General features: G+C 42.1%; 1 protein-coding gene across 6 annotated transcripts in view; it reads right to left on the bottom strand.

Annotated features, from left to right (window-relative positions):
* ERBB4 (erb-b2 receptor tyrosine kinase 4) overlaps nucleotides 1-21,834 on the bottom strand; it is a 1,029,410-nt gene that overhangs the window by 401,867 nt on the left and 605,709 nt on the right. The window lies entirely within an intron of this gene.

Below are 21,834 nucleotides of genomic sequence, written 5' to 3'. Positions count from 1 at the left end.
CCCATTGATTTCGAAGGGAATTGGATTGGGTCCACTTGTGTTTGGGGAGAATACCATGTACATCCTGCAGCATGATTGCCTTAGAAAATGCCTGGAAACCCCACAAAATATAACAGCATAAACCCAAACAATGGAAACAGTCACAGTGACTCATAAAACTCTCCATGGGGGTTTTTGGCTCCAGAAAATTTTAATTATCAAACTAAACACTTAATATTGTTTGCATTTTTCCATATTTCATGGCCCATTATCTTTAAATTAGTTCCACAGTCTTACTGATGAAAATTTTGTGTTCATGGGGGAATTTCCCAAAGCTGCAGGAGTAAAAAGTAATTGTTTCCCCTTTTCTTTTCATGATTGTGTCTGAGAGAACAAGTGAATGCATTTTGCTTTAAATTGACAACTTCTAAGATCTGAGCTTCCTCATCCAATCACCTTTTTTGCCATCAACTGACCCTACAGTTGCACTACCAGGGTAGATGAGGATTTCCTCAGATTGAGAAAGATTTCTCTCACCCAAATCCGGTGGCTGGGCCATGCTGAGGTGGGGAAGCAAGGTTGGGCATGTGCCAGGAGCAGCTCTTTGTATCACCCACCTCTCACCAGAAGCCAGAACCCTTTGTCTGGGTGCATCTGCCTGCATTCTTAGTCTGCAGTGACCCATGTCGGTGATTTCTCAGGTGGGTTTTCGATGACTCAGCCCTCTGGCTGAGCCACACACATAGTACATATGTGAAGCAAACAGACCCTTCCGGGGTGTACAGTCCAACAGAGGCCTATCCCAGTACCCCTCCATTGGTATGTCTGTAGCCCTCCCCAGGCTCAGTCTTCGAATAGCCCTAGCCCTGGTATGGGGCAGTATACCCAGGGCTTCCTCTCCAAAGACACTGTCTTCCTGCAGCCCTTCCTGGGTTCAGTCTTTAATCAGTCCTGCAGCCCCTTCTTGACTAGCCTTCAAACAGTCCCTTGACCCTGATATGGAACCCTACCTCCAGAGCTTCCTCCCTGGAGACTGGTCACCTTTTCTGGGCCTTTCTGGCCCCAGCTCTCCAGCTAGGCCACTTAACAGTTCAGTTCCCTTTTTGGGGGTGTATCCCAATTCAATATTCAGGCCACTTCCCCAGTGGCTAATGGGGGTGGGTGGGGCAGAGACCCTGGCCTGCCCACTACTCTAGGTCCCAACCTAGGGACCCTATGAACAGTAGCCATGTGCCACTGCATCCCCTTTAACTAGTCACTATTCTGCTACAGTTTCCTGGGCCACTTCCCCATGGTCCCAGCACCTTTGCAAATGCTTCACCCTTACCATAGGGCTGAAATCTTACTCAGTCCCAGCAGCCAGCCAGGAGCTCTCTCTTGCTCCCCCAGTCTCTGCCAGCAACTGATCTGTCTGTGGTCCTGCCAGTCCTTCAGACAGCCAGGAGCACAGTCCTCACTCCCCAGCTTCACGCAGCAACTGACTGTTTCCAGCTCTGCAGCTCCTTTTGTATGGACCTCTCGGGCCCTGATTGGTTGGTCCCTGGAGTCTCTCTGATTGGCTGCTTCCCCCTAAGCAGCTCAGAGGATTTCTCTATTGCTTCTTTCTGGGACAGGATGTAGTAGGACACTGAGGTCTCGTCAACCCCATCACAGCACATCTGAGACCACTGGCCAGCCCTTGAATGCAGAGGGCAGAAAGGTGGCATAATACCAACTATGCCTTCCACTCCATTGAGTTCAGCTTGGCATCTATTCCATTCTTGGCTTAAATGTGCAAGCACCACTGTACTGGCAGAATCAAATTTACATCTTTCTTCTTTTTGGGAGGGGTGCCAAATTTAGTGGTAAGTGACATTCTTTTGGCATAGTTAGAATTAGTAGCCCCAGTTCTCCCCTCTGTTAGCTGCTATCATGCTGGAGTTACTACACTGACACCCACAGTGTTATCCCCTAGTAAAAGCAAAGTAATCCCTGTGAAGAATCAGGCCCAGGATCTTTAGTTCAAGCCTGGTCCTCAGCTCCCTGTAAGGTCGCTTTCTATATCATTACCTTTAATCTGCCTCCAAGTGGAAGTTGAAGATTCCCCTGTAGTGGAGAAATCCCCAAACAGCATAAAGCTGGCTGCACTGGGTCTATGCCACCCTGATCAGTATAATGTACATGTCAGGAATGAGGTTGTGCCACTGGTGGGGAGAGGTGGAAGTTGGAGTGTCCAGCATGATAGATAATCATCAGCCAGTAGACTGAGAGCCTTTCCTGACAGCATAAACTAGAACTGCCCCAAAGCTGCTATAATTTACGACACAGATTGCATTGCTACTCCCTCATCCAAGTGGTGACCTCATGACTCCAGGGCGGCAGAAAGGTGATATACTGCCACCTTTATCCCACATCCCCTGTATGGCTTCTAATACCAAAGTAAAGGGAAGGATCCTCCAGATAATGAAAGATGTATTTAGCAAATAGCGTACCTAAAGGTATGTCAGCTTTGGGTCTCCCACTTATTTGTTTTCCAATATATAATAAGCAAGGGTGTTAAACATTAAACACAATTGGAATAATGGAATATTTCTAAAATAGTCTTTTTGCTTTCTGTCAAGTTTGTAAGATATTCAAACTGCACTAAAAAGCGATGACTTATTCATCACATCTCTCTGCTTGGCATGTGATAAAACAGAATAAAATTGCTAATGCAGTACATTTACATATATTTGTGTAGAACCATAAACTGTTTGTTAGTGTGTACTAACAGGGTTTGGGCAGTGTTCCTAAATATTGGTCAAAAAACCCACCAATTTGGCTTGGCAATCTGTTAAGCACAGAGTCACGAGCCAATTGTTACTGTATGTCACAGTCTTGTCAAAAGCATTGTTTTGTGGATAATTATCTTAGACTGTGGATTTATTGTAGTGGACAGAAACAGAGTATGGTTTTTTTTTCTGCTGTCTCTTTGACTTGACAAATATCGTTTTTGTTTTTTTTTTCCAATTACCCAAATTACCTTCTGATCATTTGGCACACTGCTGATTGCTTTACAGCTACTGGGCATGATTCTCATCTCCTGTTTTACATCCACCAATATCACTAGAGAATCACCTGAATTAGAAGCAGTATAAGCAAGATCAGAATCAAACCCCATTAAATCTGCAGCAGATGAATTAAGCCGGCATCCCACTTTATAGAAACATACAAGCTCATTGCTTTTTGTTTTCTATCTTCTCAATGAAACTAATGAAACTAGTTTATTCATGTCAAATTTTAGATTAAAAAAAGATGGTCCCTTTTATGTGTTAACCCACTGAACGCAGAATGAAGTCACCCCAATTATCGTTATTGGTGGGTTTTATACTGTACTACCCATCCAAAAATAAATAATTAATTAGCCCTTCTAGTTTGCAAGCTCTTCACGCATTTTAAAGTCTGCAGTTTTCTGCCCCCTTGCAGACATAATTAAAGTTTATTGACAGTAAATATCATAAACTTGTATTATCTCAGAGGAAATCTCTGATGCTTTGGGCCCTACTGAAGCCAAGGCTCTTCTCAATGATAGAAACTTTCAGTAATTCCCAACCACTGAATATTTACAACTCGAATATTAATAAGTATGTAAATACTAACACGATGCCAAGGCCAATGATGCCATTAGCAGCCACTAAAGGAGCTATGTTGGTCTATGAGTAGAATGTAATACGTGGTAACACATTAACCTAAACTAAAGGAAAGCATGCGAGTGGGGATGAGAAGGGAGGGGAAATTGATAGAGCATAAGAAATAATCTGGACACTGCAAGTGAGAGCAAAAATGGAGAAGCTTATGTATATGTTTAACTTTAAGCACATGCTTACCTGAATAGGGATGATTTGCTGAATTGAGTCCTGAAGAATTATCTCACATGGCCTCACTACCCATGACTACACACTAGGGTTAATCTCTACAGTGCATTAGACAAAAGGGTCCATTTCCTTCAACACGGTCTCCTCCTTTCCCATCACTTTATGGGAGAGATAACCTGTACATTGCAGCTAATGGAAAGGGAAATATTACTCTTTGTTAATGTTTCAACTAAACGTTGGCAGCTTGGGGCTCAAAGGGTACCTCCTCACCTACTGACAGAAGATATGAAGAAAGCACTAATAACTGGGTGAAATTCTTCTCTGGCCTGTGGTACAAGACGCTCAGACTAGATGATCACAATGGTCCCTTCTGGCCTTAACATATAGGAACATAAGAGCCAGCATATGCATCTCTGTGAGCAGCAAAACTGACTTCAGTAAGAGTCTGCATCTGTGATGAAGACGGACTCTCATCCTTGTTGCAAAATCAACGTCTTCCTTTGCAAAACTTTTATTTATATATATTTTTAAAAGGACAAGTGGAGATAAAAAGGTCTCCACTCAAACCAACCCCCCAACTCAACCTGCCCAACAGGCTCCGATTTATGCTGACCTAATGTTGTGAAGACCAAGCAATCTCTGCTAGTCCTACAAACCCTGGTAATTCAGAACAGGGATGGGAAGCTACAGTGATTATGACTCTAACATAGGGAAGCTCATAGATGGACAGTAATTGAAAACAGATTTGGACCAAAACACCAATGTGTCAAAGACTCAAGTGCCCTCAATTTAATATCTTCAAAATTAGGGTCAGGTTACTGCGGTCATGGAGAGAGAGACAGACATGGCAGTCAAGGAGCCTGCTGGAAGAAAGGCAGTAGGAGTGGTGACCGATAATGGAGATGGTGAAGTGTGGAGCTCATGGAGAAGGGGGAGAGATATGGGAGATGTCGAGCATGTTGGTAGTTGGGGAGAGATTAGTTAGAACAGGCAGGCAGAAAATCTGGGAATTCAGGAAATGGCCAGGATGTGCTCAAGGTCATAGGGTAGGTCTGGTTACAAAAAGAGAGGAGGAAAGGAATTTGTAGGCACAAAAGAGGTAAATGAAGAGTTCAAAAAGTTCTTCTAAGCACCTGGGGCAAGATCCTCAGCTGATGTCAGCCAGCATTGGTCCACTGACTGGATTTGCACCTCCTGAGGATTTGGCCCCTGAACGTAAAGGCATATTGAGCCGAAACACCAAAACTTCTCATCCCGTCATTACTATTAAAGGAGTTCTATCCATTTTAAAAACACTTCAGGATTACTAAAAGTTAACAATTGGTTTTCTATCACTGTTATGGTCTTAATTTTTTACATTTCTCTCAGCTTGGGCCATGAAAATCAATACACCAATTGCATCTTTTGGTTATCAGGACTGCCAATGCTTGAATGTCAACTGCTGGAGAAGAAACTTTACTTGTTTAAGGACAATTGTTCTCAATGCAATTTTAAATAAATATGTTTGCGGAACTAGTTCTCTTGGTCTTGGGATTGTACAAAAGTTTATTTATACACTATGCAGTGTAGGGGCCAAATATAAGTTGACAACATCCCTTTAACTACAATGCAACCCGTCACATTAAAGATGCCGTGGGATGGGTATGAAAGATGCTAGAGCTTGTAAATGTACAAATGCAGAATTAATATCCGATGCCTCACCAGTGATGACAACGGGAGTTTTGCAATTACTTCAGTGGGTGCAGACGCAAACTCTTGAAGCTCTATGTACATCCCATGAGTCTGAGTTTTTTAAAAGGCAGGTGAACAAAGGAGCAGAGCTATGTACTTGTTTCAAAAGGCAGCCAATGCAAAGCGACAGGAACTGTTTTTGTGCCTGAACATCCTTGACCAGTTTCCTTGTTACCCATGTTTGCTATTTTATCAGACTAACCATTTGTTGTTTGTCAACAAAAGCATTTTTACATTTTCAAAAGAATACATACATTAATAAATTATAGCAGCTCTGACGAACAAATTAACACTGCCCCAGATAAAGTAGTGCTGCTCTAGTTAAATGTCAGTGTTGCTATTATACACCTCTTCTTCAGGGATTGCTTATGAACTGTAAAAGTACATAATCATCATCCAGGCCAATATGTAGATTATGAGATATCAGTCTAGGAGCCTTTTTATTTTTAAACACAGCAATGGCTCTAAGAGAATTTAGTGCTTCTGGGAGGAGTTCTGCACACAGAACAAACACAGACAAGGTGGCACCAGTGTAACCCTTCCCCACATTGTTCCTCTGTCTTGTCCTTGACCTATATGCACCACTTTCAAGGGATGAATATGTTGTTTCTATGCCCATCCAATCCTCTCTAAGGTGTCAGTTGTGATTGTGGTCACCTGTCTGCGAGGCAGTGGACTAACATCAGTAAGAGAGACAAGTTGGGTGAGGTAATATCTTTTATTGGACCAATTTCCCTTGTTGCTAAGAAGTCTAATGGCATACTGTGCTGTATTAGAAGGAGCATTGCCAACAGATCAAGGGAAGTGATTATTCCCCTCTATTCGTCACTGGTGAGGCCACACCTGGAGTATTGCATCCAGTTTTGGTCCCCAATTACAGAAAGGATGTGGACAAACTGGAGAGAATGGAGAGGAGGACAATGAACATGATTAGGGGGCTGAGGCACATGACTAACAAGGAGAGGCTGAAGGAACTGAGGTTATTCAGTCTGCAGAAGTGAAGAATGAGGGGGGATTTGATAGCAGCCTTCAGCTACCTGAAAGGGGGATCCAAAGAGGATGGAGCTCAGCTGTTCTCAGTAGTGGCAGATGAAAGAACAAGAAGCAATGGTCTCAAGTTGCAGTGTGGGAGGTCTAGGTTGGATATAAGGAAACACTATTTCACTAGGAGGGTGGTGAGGCACTGGAATGGGTTACCCAGGAAGGTGGTGGGATCTCCATTCTTAGAGGTTTCTAAGGTCTAGCTTGACAAGGCCTTGGCTGAGATGATTTAGTTGGTGTCGGTCCTGCTTTGACCTCCTGAGGTCTCTTCCAACCCTGATATTCTATGATCCTATTCTGTGATAGCTCTCTCCCATCTGCTTAGACCGTCTTCATTAAAGCATGACAGTGGCACAGCTGTCCCGAGGCCACGTTTTAAGTATAGATGTGCCCTCAGCGAACCTGAGCCAATTACTGAGAAATCAACAGCTCCTTTATTCCCTTACCAAACTCTACATGCATGTTTTTAAATTATGGGTCAGATCCTCAGCTGGTGTCTTGCATAGTTCCATCAGTGGACTGCATCAATTTACAGCAGCTGATGATCTATCCCTATACATTTTGATGGGGCCTCCCAGTTTCAGATGGTGCTGGAAAATTAAGATTTCTCTGTTCTAAATGTTTTTTAGCAGCTCTTCTCTTTAAAACTAGTTTTTTTCACCATTTTAACCTAGAATTTGCAGATCACTTAGTTTGGAATGTAAATACACATGAGTTACCAGTTGAACATTGCCCACTGTGCATGTAACATGACTTTGTATCACACTGTGTGATAGCATATCTGTGTTAACACAGATATGACATTAAAGTTCAGGAAAAAAACATGATACTACAGCAAGAGCCAGGACCGTCTGTCAAGTAATACTACTATTTTTTTTTCACAATGCTCTTTTTGGGACTACTACAAGCACTTCAGGTTTGTTAGGGTTTCATGTGATTTACACTGGAACAAAGGAAGGTGCCTTTTATTCAAATAAAGATATATTTACAAAGGAGCCTGGGAACGAATATATTGAGAGAGGCACAGAGTCTGTCTGGCCCAGATCCACCTGATGTAGATCAATGGCACTTCGATGGATCTATGCCAATTTACAACAGCTGAGGATCTAGGCCGAGCGAGAGAAAAGTAGAAGAGTGAAGGAACGGGAGCAGACCAATGGAATTGGTTATAATTCCACATACTGCCACTACTACATCACCAGGATGAACAAGATCAGCTAAAAGGGGAAAGATTAGTAATGAGTGCTCTCTAATATGTCAAATACTGAGATACTTGACTATCTCTAGCTCTAGAAAGGGACTAAGCTAAGGGGTAAAGGGCACTGGCTATATGACACTCAAGAAGGTATGAGATGGCCCCCCACAAATATGTCATTTATGGTAGAGATGCTTGTTTTCAAGGTTCCGGATTTGGTTTGTTTTTATTGCAGTTTTGTCATTTTTGGCACTTTACAGTGACAACCCAATGATTTGTGCTCAAATTTACCATGACAAATCTGCCCCTACAGGTGGTCTTACACAGTATACATTCACTGAGGACTTCAATTGCTTTTCTTTTTTAGCTGGCTTCCTTTAATTTTTTCTCCAAAGAAAGATTAAATGGGGAAAAAAGACATTAAACAAACCCTCCCTCCCCCAAAAAAGAACCAAAACAAAACAAAAACACAGTGTTTGTGAGTGACATATTCCAAATACACCTAGAAGTTCAGAGCTAAAGGGAAATTTGAGAGCTGATCTCCCTAAATTTCTCCCCTGGTTAAAATGACACTTGGTAGTCTGCTGGCCTATGGGTCAAGTGTGGAACTTAAACAGTTAAGTAGGGCATTGAAAACAGAGGTTCCTCCCAAGAGAGTTTTGGCCTTTTAGGATGTCATTACATTCTGATGCAACACCATTCGTGCAAGATCTTTACATTTACTGTTACAGTACCCGGTGACAACATGACATCAGTAGGCTAAGCTGTAGTGCTGCTCCTATGGTCTACGGAGCATGCATGTCTCATCGAGGAAGGCTGATGCTCAACCTCTCTACCTTCCTGTAGCGGGGTAGTTACCCCACTCTGGTGGAGGAAGGCTGTGCTGATTGGGGAGGCAGCCACAGCTCAGGCCATGCCCCAGTCAGGCCACTCCTGGCCCTGTTAGAAGGGCTCATGGAGGAGCTGGGTCCATCTCTCTCTAGCTGTGGAAAGAGAAGGACCCGGCTGCCTGGGAATAGGGTACCTGGAGGCAAGCAGTGCTGGGAAAGGGCAAGAGGAGCTGGGGAGCTCCAGCCTGGCAACTCCCCAGGTTGAGGCCTTGATAAAGGCCTATGTGGGTACTGGGGCTGGGAGGTGTGACCTGGGGTTAGGCAGAGGCAGCTGGTCCAAACTCCCTGCCAGTGATGAGTGGCCATGGCAGACTGCAGTTTGCCGCAGTGAGCAGGGGCTAGATGAGGATGGACAGTAGCCACTGAGGCAAGGTGGTGATCAAGGGCTGGGGGTTCCCCTGGCAGGGGGGAACCAGAGCGTGGGGTACTGTGGTGGGCAGAACCCCAGGGTAAAGGGCACTGGGGTCTGGCAGGGACACGGGGGCCTAAGGCAGGCAAGACACCGGCCAGAAGATGATGCTCCAGTTCTGGAATAGAGCTTATTCCCTGGACAACCAACAGGAGGCGCGGCATCAGTGAGTCCGCAATCTGCTACAGCTCCCTTTGTGGGGGGTGTTCTGATGGTACATCCTATTCAGAGATCTCTGCAGTAACTAAGAACACCAACGGGACTTGGCACTGTGTTTTGGCTGTAAGGTTATAGATGTTATGGCTGTCGTGGGTCACATCACACACTTTCCATCATAGGCCTGACGTCCAGAGTGGCTGAGCACCCCCAATTCTACATCAAAGGAAGATGTTCAGAACCTCTGAAAATTAGCATCTCTTACTTTAAATCATATGCTTTAAAATAATTAACTTCTTGTACGTATAACAGAGTATGTGTTGATGAGAGCATCACTGCCTGTTGTGCAGAGTGGGAAGCAGAGAAAAGAGGGGAATAGAAAGACTATATAAGCACTTACAACTTTTAAAGATTATTCTTTTTGAAGCCAGACATACATTTTAATCAGCTGCTTGAATGATTATTCAGGAATGAATTATTAATTAGTGCTCTTGACTAAAAATATCATATTATTCTTGCTCCTAAAAAATAAATATACATCAACATGAAAAATAATACAAGTAAAAGAAAATCTTCCACATCATTAGCACGGGGGTTAAGGCTTGGCATTTGATCTCAGTGTAATTAATGAATGCCTACTTTGTAAGAACATTTCCACATCACCAGTCAATAACACTGACGCATGCGTTTGGGTGTAATGTACACAGAGAGAGTACTGCTAATGGCTTATTTTGCACTGAGCACTATAATTTCTTTCACTGAGTGTGCTAATGGTAGGTACAGGGTGGAAAGCTGTGCATATATGTGTCATTAAAGTCTTGTTTGCCCTTGTGATTTCCCATTTCAATGGGAAAAACAAACAACATATTCTTACGATTTATTCTTTGTATTACAGTGGTGCCCAGCCAAGATCAGGCCCCTGCTCTACTAGGCACTGTGCAAAACACATAATAAGAGACTGTCCCCATCCTGAAGAGCTTTTAATCTAAATAGATGAGATAGAGACAGAGACAGAGCAGGAGAAAGGAAGAGTCATTGTCCCTATTTTACAGATGGGGAACTGAGAGGCAGAGTTCAAATAACTTGTCCAAGTCAGTGGCAGAGGCAGGAATTGCACTTAGATCTCCTGAGTTCCTGTCCAGTGCCTTAACCACAAGGTCGACCTCCCATACAAATGTTCTGAAACACAGGGGTCTCTACTCCTGTTATGGATTGTGAGCGTACAGAAAACCCTTCACTCATCCCTGAAAGAACAGAGTATAACCACAACTATCACATTTCATGCTGGATACCTGCACTATAGCTTGAGAGAGCAGTCTCCCAAATCATGTTCCAAAGCCCCCTGTATTCTGAAAGTCCAACCCTCTTTTTTCCAATTCCCTCGCTGGGGCTAAGCAACCAGTGAGTCTCTCTACACTGGTCATCCCCATGGAGTTTAGGGCTCCTGACCCCAACTGACAGAATAGGGTGTGTGTGGAAGGCACCATCCTCTCATCGGTGTTCTAATGGTGTTGGGGACAGGGGAGAGAGATGCTCCCATATTTAAAGCATGTGATACTTCTTGATAGCTGCTTGAGTTCAGCAGAGCATAAATAAAGAAATAATTAGGATAAGGGATGGTTCCCCTTTCTCTGCCCATGATCTGTAAAGGAGACATCACCCAGAGAAGCACCCTCAGGCCATGTTGTTCCTTTAAAATTCTCATCTATCTGATAGTGTAATTTAACCAGGGAAGACCACTTCCCACAAGACATACAGTGGTTCTCTCTGTGCCATTCCTTGGATATCATGCACAGCAAATGGACTGGATAGTCTAGGACTTTGCTTGTATATGCTAGGCAGTATGCAATGGCTGCATGACCGGCATTTGCTATCAATTATCATCTTGGATTAGGAAGCAATTTACATAGTAGCATAGCCCAAGGGGCTTCTGGGTGCCAGCAGCTGTGGAGACTGACAAGGAGGTTGGTAGGGTCTTTGGGAAGTTAGGTACTACTGACAATCTTGCCTTTTTGTTATTTGAATTGGTTTTCTAGATTAACACAGCTCTTCAGAAGTCTCTGCAATGTTAATTTGCTAAATGATCAAACACTTCTCAAGTAAGCAAGCATCACGTGCTCAGGAAAAGGGTGGGGGTTCAGAGGAATTTGAAATGACTTGTTATTCTTCAAAGATCTGGGCCGTCCTTTGGATTTTGTTGTGTTTAAATGGTGGATGTTTGACATACAGAAAAATATAAACACATAAAAAACTAATATGGATGAATGGCCCTGCAATACACTTAATTTAACAAAGACCTAGAAAATTGTTTAATTAACAGGTGTAATTAACCTTGTTTCAGCCATTTTAACTATCACTGTTATGCACCTGCCTCAAGCTCAAAACCAGTTTCTTAGCTCCAGGAACATTTATCTTAACAAAAGCAGATGAACTAGTATTGTCTAATAAAAACTTACGCAGGATGCAGTTTTATTCTTAAATTATGATGAGGACTTAAGTCAATGTGTCACCCTGCGTGACAACCAAATATTAAGGGCCAAATTGTGCCTCTCTTGTTGAGTAACAATTGTTCACACAAATATCTTGTTGGCATACATTGTCAACTAGCTTAGCTAAACACAGCTCACTGGAGACAAAAGCTGATGTCACCTTTGTGCTTTCCTAATCCCTGTGGCTGGTGGGGACTGGTTCAAACCCAGGCATAATTTAAAGCAGCACAGGAATATTCTTCCAGGGGAGATGGGAACATCAGAACAGCAGCTGGAAGAGGGGAAACCAAGAAATGAAAAGAGAAGTGGAAAATAAGAATAATTATAGATGGGTCCAAACCACAAAATTCAAGTCTAGATCAAGATAGGAACTTTCAGAAAGTTTGGGAGAAGCTGTTTGTATTAACTAATTATAAGAATACAAGATGACTGCAAAATTCAAGATCTGAACTATCCCAACAATTGAGTATGTCAAAAGTTAGATTCAGTTTCAGGGCTCTCTCTCAAAATAACATTTAAAATAAATAAGCCTTGTCTACACTACCACAGTAAGTTGACCTAAGTTATGCTGCTCCAGGTATGTGTCTACATTGCGATGCATTGATAGGAAACGCTCTCCCGCCGATTTACCTTAGTCTTCTAGTTCCGGTGAAGCATCGAAGTTGACCGGAGAGTGATCTGCGGTCAATTTAGTGGGTCTTCACTAGACCCGCTATATCGACCTTCGGTGCATTGATAGCAGCAGCATCGATCCTGAGAAGTGTAGACATGGCCTCAGTGTAAAAAAAAAAAATCAGTTCAGATTCAGTCAGATTTAGGTATAGTTAATCCTGCTTCAGTGGGGCTTTGGGATGGACTAGATGACCTCTTGAGATCCCTTCCAGACCTACATTTTTGTGATTCAGTGAGGTTGGGTAGATATTTTTTAAAATCAAAACTGGTTTGTCCATCCTGATCCATTGTCCATTCATGGCTCTTCTTCACTTGGGTATTCATAAATTACAGTGCCTTGCTAACCCAGGGATAGGAGGGAAACCAATAATGACATTTTCTCTCCTTGTACACACTCTGCATTTTGTGGAACATACACACTGCACCTTTTCTCTCATGAAATACAGTAAGCTTAGAGCACATTCAGGTCAGGCGTCTCCAAAGTGGAAGCATATGCATCTCTTTGGCTGTTAGTTATTAATATTTCATTAATTTCCAAACTACTGCCGTTCTCCTTTGAGTTATCATTAATAAAATACCACCCAAATCAGCAAGATAACAGCCAAAGTGACCAAACTACAAAACAACTTTAATTATCTTGATTTTATACCTTGTTGAGCTCTTGCTTTAATTTAAAGAAATGTATAATCCAGAGCTTTGATGATTATGAGAGGTCTTTTGCTTTCAAAGTTTTGTCAGTTATTTTAATTACTTCTCATACTTTTCCCTCTCTTAGTTCTCTGTTTTGTTCAGAAGAATGTGTGTGCATTTATAAAATAATAGAAGATTGCTTGAAGGGTTTAAGTAAAACTTAATATGCATAATGCAAACAACTGACATTGGAGTCTATGTCACAAATACATGCACCTAACAATGACCTGAACCTTTTTCTGGAAAGGCAATGCTTTCTGGGATAGGGAAGGGGATTCATTCAATCCCTTGTCTGCCTGAAACCTGTTTCTTATGAGATTAGACCATCAGCTACACTGGTCTAGCAGGTAGTTGAGAATTAAAAGTAATTTAAACAAAAAAACAAGTAGCGTAACTGAGCGCTCCTCACTGAAATGATGTAAAAACTAGTCAAGTCCATGAGCGGGACCTGCATGAGAAAATAGAGAAGTGGAAACAGAATGGCTCAACACGTTCCTCGTGTTTTCATGTTAACACTCATAGTTACTGCATGTCTTTTCAAATCACTAGCCCTTCTCCTTACTGTAGAGTTCAGATAAGCTCTTCATTAATGTTCATTCAAGAGTGGATGGCTTTCTGAAATATATGCTAGAGTTCAGTGGTTAAAATAGACAAACAGGAGGGGAATTCTCACTGCCCCAGACACAGAAGAGTGGAGCCATGGGGCAGCATTGCTTACCCAAACCAAGGGGAGAAAGGGGAACTCCTCTCTGTTTTTAGTAGAGGTAAGGGGACTGTATCCCCTTACATTAACCTTTGCTCTAGTTCAACCACAAACTATTGGGCTGAAGGCTAAATACTGGGTAAGTTCTATGGCCGGTAATATAGGACCATAAGAACGGTCATTTTGGCTCAGACCAATGGTCCATGTAGCCCAATAACCTGTCTTCCCACAGTAACCAATGCCAGATGCTTCAAAAGGAATGAATGGAACAGGGCAATTTATCAAGTCATCTATCCCTTGTCATTCACTCTCAGCCTCTGGTAGTCAGAGATTTAGAGACACTCTGAGCACGGAGTTGCATTCCTGTTCATCTTAGCTAGTAGCCACTGATGGAGGGATCCTCCATAAACTTATCTAGTTTTTTTTTGAACCCTGTTGTAATTTTGGCCTTCACAACATCCCCTGGCAACCCTACAGGTTGATTGTGAGTTGTGTGAAGAAGTACTTCCTTTTGTTTGTTTTAAACCTCCTGCCTATTAATTTCATTGAGTGACCCCCGGTTCTTGTGTTACCTGGAGGAGTAAATAACACTCCCTTATTCAAGTTCTCAACAATATGCATTATTTTATAAAGCTCTATCATATCTCCCCTTAGTAGTCTCTTTTCTAAATTGAACACTCTCAGTCTTTTTAATCTCTCCTCATATGGAAACTGTTCCAGACCTCTAATCATTTTTGTTGCCCTTCTCTTTACTAATATATCTTTCTTGAGATGGGATGACCAGAACTGCATGCAATATTCGAGGTGTGGGTGTACTATGGATTTACACAGTGGCATGATGATACTTTCTGTTGTATTATCTATCCCTTTTCTATGGATTCCTGACATTGTTAGCTTTTTTGACTCTTATCTAGCTGCCAAAATTTGGCCTCCAGGATCTTTCTCCTACCTTACCCTATGTCATTGGTACCTATACCAGCTCCTCCCTAGTGCTGCACATAAGTCAGTGTAGATGTCTCAAGAGATCCGCAACCTTCACACCCTGCAGGTAACTCATCATGTGGTTCTCCTGGTCATCACGGAGTCAGCTATCTATATTTCTAATAATCAAATCCCCCATTACCATTGCCTGTCTCTTCCTAATGACAGTGGTCCCCCTCCACCAGGGAGGTGTCCCCAGTGTGAGAGGATACCATAACATCATCTGGAAGGATGTGCTGCAAGAGGCCAAAGATCATAATGGTCCCATCTGTCCTTACCATCTATGGATTTACAGTTCTAATCAGTAATAGTTAAATTTATGATCACCAGGATCAATAAAACGCTGTTATAATACAACTTGTGCTGAACAGCAGTTAGATGCCATGGAACTTAATGGAATAATATCCCAGCCTGAACTGCAGTCGTACGGAATACAACAGTGACCTACATGCAAATCTTTTTTTAACAGTGTTATTAATAATAATAATTTACAGAATTTATGTCACGCTATAGTCTGAGTAAACTACAGGTCTAGTAGCTTGTATACCTGCAGTACAGTATGTCTTGCTAATACTCAAAATGTGCTTTTAATAGAATAAATGTACTTTAAAAACATACTAAAAGCTTCACATTAGCATATTTGAATGTTCTTTGAATATATGATCAGAGCAATTTCAGAAAAGTCTCATTGACTTGACCTAATTAAAAACACATAATGGAGTATATTGACCTAATAGATCTAAGATCTTCATTTTACTTTTTGGTTCTTTACCACGAGTTGATGAAAATGATAATATGGAACCTCCTGCAATAGCCAGCAGCTTTTGGGTGGCAGTTTTTCATCTCAAGCTATTTTATCATTTTGCTAAACTTTGTTGCATAAACAGAATATATAATGACTTTGAATGGGATGCCATGTTTAATCCACTCATCTCATTTTATTTGTGCCTGCAGCACTCAGGAATTAGAAGGTCTTCCTCACCCGAGGATCAATGCTTTATCTGTCCCATTAGAGGAATAACAGATTACCTTCAAGTGCCTGCACATTACAAATGAGAACGTTGTTACTGTAGAGCTGACAAAAGTAATTTGTCCAAGTATCTGGAAAAGGTATCTTTAGGCAGTGTACACTCAGAACTTCTTTCTTATTTAAATTCATGTGACCAAGCAAACTTTCTGTATCCAAATGACACAGTCACTTCCAAACTATTAATATCTTTTGGTGGAAACTCTAAACAGCCTTTCCTGTTTCATCCTTAGTATTTATTACCTGCATCACAGAAATACTTTGAGGCCTCAACTGAGAAGAGGCTCCTATTAGGTACTGCACTAACAAGCAGTGAGACACTCTCCAGGCACCCAAAAGGCTATAGCCAGTGGCCAGAGTGATGGAGAGATTTTCCCAGGGTAGCACAGCAAGCCAATGGTAGAGCCAGCAACCAAACCCAGTGCTCTATCCACTGTACCATACTGTCCCTGGCTCTGTCACCCTTACTGACTTGAGAGATTCCAACAGGGATGGTTTCGGGAGTAAGGTGCTTCTCAGCGTGAATACGAGTGGCAAAACTGGGTCCCTAATTTGCAATTCAGATATCTCACACAGCATTTTATTAAATTATAAAACAGCAATGGGGAGAAAAGTAAATTAACTAATTTATATCTTTCCACTAATGGGAATGGAATTTCTAATTACTTTTTTTGTAGGACATCATACAGTCATTCGCTTGAATCTACATCATACATGCCTGGTAATAGGGATTTAAATCACTGCCTCAATAGAAAATGTTTGAATATTAAATCCAGTAGCAGGCTTCCTAAAATACAGATGTAACCCAGAATTTTTTAAGCCCCACAGATTCCTGATATTGGAGTTTCTTAGTCCGGAAGCCTTTATTTAACTAAACTCAAATGTCAGGCTTTTATTCATCGTATGTACCTATTTGTGTTACAAACATATCTGAATACATGCGTGTAATTCAACATACAGGAAAAATTAAATTGATATAATGAACTAGTATTGATTTATGTACTGAGTAATGGCTGTTAGGTTAGCCTAAAGCAAGCTAAGAGTTGTTGGTAAATTAGACCCCCAGCCACTCTTACCCCACTTCTAAAAAACAGAGAGCTATTAAAAGTGGCCTGTCCTGTGCTTCATCTAATTCAGGTTTGATAGTTTCTGTCGATCTCTCCACTACACTCAGGAGGTGGTGCAATTTAGGTGCTACAAATTAAGCTTTCCAAGGATAGATAGTTCTAAGACCAAATCCCAGGCTTCTCACATATCAGAACTGGCTGAGAATGAACTGTTAACGTAACAGTTTAGAGCTATCAGACAGGGAACTCACAGCCAAATAGAATCTCCAACCCCTGGCAGAGAAAACACACCCGCAATATCTGCTAAAAGTACATCTTGTTGCCAGCATGCCAGCAGCATCTGTGGCAGTTGGCTCAGTCTTGCATAAACCAAGCGGCTGTTTTATATTCATTTAAAATAAACATAGCCACTCTCCCAAATCTGCAGACCAGAACCCCGCTGAGAGCCCTATCTTGCTGCTGTTCAAGTGAATGGCAAAACTCAGACTGCCTTCAACAGAAATAGGATTAGCCCACAAACTATTTGGGTCAGTGGCAGGGTCCTACACAGGTATATGGGGAAAGAGTACAAGAAAATAAGGTCCTCGTTCTAACCCCAGTGCAATCATGCAGGTGTGCAAGAGGTGGGGGTGCAAAGAGTAAGCAGAACTATGATCCTGCCCCAACACTCTCCTCTTTCTCCTCCCCAAGTGGGGGTGTACACTCCGTCTGGTAATGGACGGACATTGCACACACTGCAGAACAGAGAAGATACAAAGGAATTCTATTTCACAGGATTGAAGCACAATTCCCTTCTAGAGTTGTTCCTGAGATGATGATTACTTGCCATCCCTTACTCTGTCCTGAACCTAAAGACTCAGTCTCACCGTTAACATAGTGCACAACGTGTAATCTGAACAACCAGGCTCAATTAGAGCTTGTGTTTCTAATATCCTTTCATTGTTCACAATGCATTAAAAGGAAGAACATGATGGAAAGTTTCCCAGACTCACTCTGTCACCCGTAGGAGCTACTTCAGTGCCTCCCTGGGAAATTTTGATTCCTAATCCTCACATAGCACCTTCAACTCTGGCCACTTTCTTTCACTTCCCCCAGCGGAACCAGTTGTGTTACTGCCTGAGTTCCAGAAGGTGCTGCTCAACACACACTATTAACAGCGATTCAGAAGCCATCTAACAGTCCCTAATCCAAAGGCAACTAGCAACAAGTGTCTGGGGCTGAAAACAATCCCAAACCATATAATGCCTACATGGGCGGGAGGGGGGAGGATTGCTATTAAAAACCAACAACAAAAAACCAAGCACCTTCTCGTTCCCATCGCCTGCTGCCCCAGTTAAGGGAGAGCTATTTCTTGGACACATGACAAGAAGACAGTTGCTGCTGCTTTGAAAAATAGCCCCTAGGGAAAGTTTAACCTTTCCCTTCCCAGCAGCAAACTGTAATGTCTCCTTACAGATCAAAAGGACAATTGTTTAGCAGAGCTTGAAAGGGAAAGGCTGGATCCCAAATATTTCCATGCCTTGGTGTTAGGGAGCAGACAGAGCCTTTCAGAAGGTTCAGACTCAGCCCTCCTAACCGTGAGTCTACATTTAAAAGGTAATCCTAATTTTGTCTCTCTTAGGGTTGGCCCCTCATCTGATACACACTTGCATACCTCCATTGGATTTCAATGGCCTTAAGATTTTAAATGATTACAATGCAACGATAGCAGAGAGAATCCTTACGTGTCTCAGACAAAATAACCTACTGATATTTTATTTACTAACTCTCTCAAGCAGGGCCGTCCTTAGGATTTATGGGACCCTACGCAGTATTATTAAACTGGTGCCCCTATGCCGGATGGCAGCCCAAGCTCACAGCCTGGTGGGGGAGGGGGAGGAGGGACTTGACAGCAAAGGATAATGAGATGCCCAGCCTACCTCATGGTGGCGGAGAGTCACAGTTCCCCGCAGAGACTTCCATGCCCTCTCCCTCATGCAGAATGGACATGAAGAAAGTTGAATTTATATTTTAAATGTACTCAAATCTTAAACCAGCATTCCAGATTACTACATATTTAACTCACTGAAACAAAGACATTCTTTTAAATTAATCAGAGAGGTTTAGTGTGTTCATAACAATGTTCATTGCTTTTAGAAAAAGGGAACAGTAATTTACTTTGTGTGATCTCCATAACAAGAGACATGGTTATGAAATTTCACCAACTTTAAAAAAATATGTTTCCAAAAATTTTAGGTATAACAAGGATTTTGTCTTACTGAGGTACTGATTTTGCTGGAGGGTTCTTTTAAAACTAGTTTGTTGGATAGTCAGAAGTAAAGAAAGGGAACTCTTTGTCCAGCTATCTGGAAGGGAAGGACTGTTGTCCCTTTAAGGGCTCTCTTCAGTGGGGAGTGGGGGGAGAGGTGGTGAAGGGATGGACAGAAAGGACAGGAAGACTTGGAAGCACTTTTTTTTTTAACTATAGTAATTAAAATGTGTATTTTAAATAAGGGAGGTCTTTTGAAGGATTTATTTAAAAAACTATGTCTGAAGATCCACACATTTAAGGCTAAAGATGATTGTGCATCTAAAACTCTATGCAAGCATTTTTTAGAAATGTGATTTTATAATCTTCACCAGCTCACTAATGAAATATTTTTAAAGCAAATTTTAAACTAAGATCCTGTAGACTGACATGTTCTGTGTAAATATTACATTAATGCACAACTGTTTTTGTCAGTGAAGTCAGAAACTGACAGTATAAAAATTTATTTGGGCATAAGCTTTCATGGATATCTGATGAAATGGGTTCTAGTCCACAAAAGCTTATGCCCAAATAATTTGTTAGTCTTTGAGGTGACACAAGGACTCGTCCTTGTTTTTGCTGATACAGACTAACAGGACTACCACTCTGAAACCTGTCAGTATATACCTTGGAGTTGGCAAATGCCTGTTAAATGGCTTTATTACCCCTTGAATGTTTCTTTAACAGTTTCAATGTTGTGCTAATAGGTCTGGCAGGCTGGAGGTTTTTTCACTTTTAACTACTAGATTCCCTCCCAAGGAAGACTCACCAGGCTAGAGCAGCCATCTGCGGGAGCCTGCAGGAAGGGTCAGAACAGGGATAGGAAAACAAGAGGGTGGACACTAAGACCCAGTGGTGCCCCAAATTTTCAGGTGCCCTACGCAGCTGCCTATGTTGCCTATGCCTAAGGATGGCCCTGCTCTCAAGGCTGTGCTCTGAATGCACTCATTTGTTTTGTAATCAGTTCTTACAACCAACGGACTTAATACATCTCAGAAGGCAACACTGACTTGCATGGAGCGGCACCCTATTATATTAACAAGGGAAAGCTAATTAGCATATGACTAAGAGCTTGTCTATACAAGTTACATGAGTATAATTTAAGGTGTGAATTCAAACAAATATAGTTAAACCAGTGCAAACTCACATGCACATTTGTTTCAATATAAGAGTGTTTTATTTCAGGTTAGTTTAAGTAAAGTAGGAACAGGTTTAACTAATGCAAAATAAGCCGGTTTATACTGAAATAAGAGCCAACACTTTTGGCAACAGTTTAAACTATATTGGTTTACAGGCTGATTTAAGTTATACTGGTGCATCTCTCTCAGATAGGCAAGCCCTGAAGTCCCAATCCTGCAAGGACTTACACAAGTTTTTAACTTTACACACTGGATCAACTACAAAAATTTGACTCACGGTCAGGGCCGGCTCTAGGCACTAGCTAATGAAGCAGGTGCTTGGGGCAGCACATTCGGGTCTTCGGTAGGAATTCGGCGGAGAGTCCCTCAGTCCCTCTCTTCCTCTTTGAGCTGCCACCAAAGTGCCGCCGAAGAGGAAGAGCAGGAGCGAAGGACTCACCACCAAACTGCCGCTGAAGAATGGAGTGGCGCGGCGCAATTGAGCTGCCAGCCGATTGGCTTTTTTTTTTTGCCGCTTGGGGCGGCAGAAAACCTGGAGCCAGCCCTGCTCACGGTGCAGAGTTAAATACATACAAGTCTTTGCAGGACTGGGCCTGAAGGAAGCATCTCCCATTCCTGTGGCTCTTCCTATCTGCATTGGAACTGGGAGGTGTAATTTTCAGCTCAGTTAGACATACACATGCTAGCTTTGATCAAGCTGCTGCGCTAAAAATAGCAGTATAGCCAGGGCAGCACAGGCAGCAGGAGGCGCTAGCTGCCCTGAGTACCTACCTAGGGTCCAGCATGCCGAGTACATACCTCCAGCTCCAGTATAGATGTACCCACAGAGACGCAAAATGTGGAGCGAAGCACAGTTAAACTCAGAACCCTTCACTTAGGTCTTTGAATGTGATGAGACCTGAGTTTCTCTCTTTTGGGGCCTCTGTACATTAAACACAATGGAAATGCACATTGCAGCAATATTTACAAATCCCTTTCTAATACCTGGAATGAAAGTCTGCTTCTATTCCACAGTATCCAAAAGAGACTTTCTGAAACAGAGGGTTTAAAAGCCAAGCCCTGCCTAGTCATAACTAAGGCACAAATAGATTCATGGTGGGTGTGCTGGCTAGCAGAACTCTGGGATTGTTGTCCCCAAAAAATCTTAGATAGCCTACATAGCTAGTCATGTAAACAGTCAAAAGTCACAAAAAGGAGAACTTGGCAGCAATACTGAGAAACAAAAAAGGATGGGCTTTCTCGTGAGCTGTCTAACATCACGCACGCTTGTTTTGATCAATTGTATGTAAAATACAGCATGTGCCAAGTATGACCTTTAGTTTCACTGAACAGACCCTTCATATATTGAAGGTTCCTTTTAGAATCAATGCTATACAACACATCCGTTAAATTTATATATTAACTAACGCTAATCAGGACAAAAAGGAAAGGACTTCTTGAAAAGAAACACACATGCATTTAGCTGATTTGTAACATTTTAAATTATTGTATCACTGTAAATAGGATTTACAATCACTCAAACAAAAAGTAGTTGATATGCACAGA

The sequence above is a fragment of the Gopherus evgoodei genome, chromosome 11 (assembly GCF_007399415.2).
Source record: "Gopherus evgoodei ecotype Sinaloan lineage chromosome 11, rGopEvg1_v1.p, whole genome shotgun sequence".
Classification (NCBI taxonomy): domain Eukaryota; kingdom Metazoa; phylum Chordata; order Testudines; family Testudinidae; genus Gopherus; species Gopherus evgoodei.
This window is presented reverse-complemented; position numbering and strand designations above follow the sequence as displayed.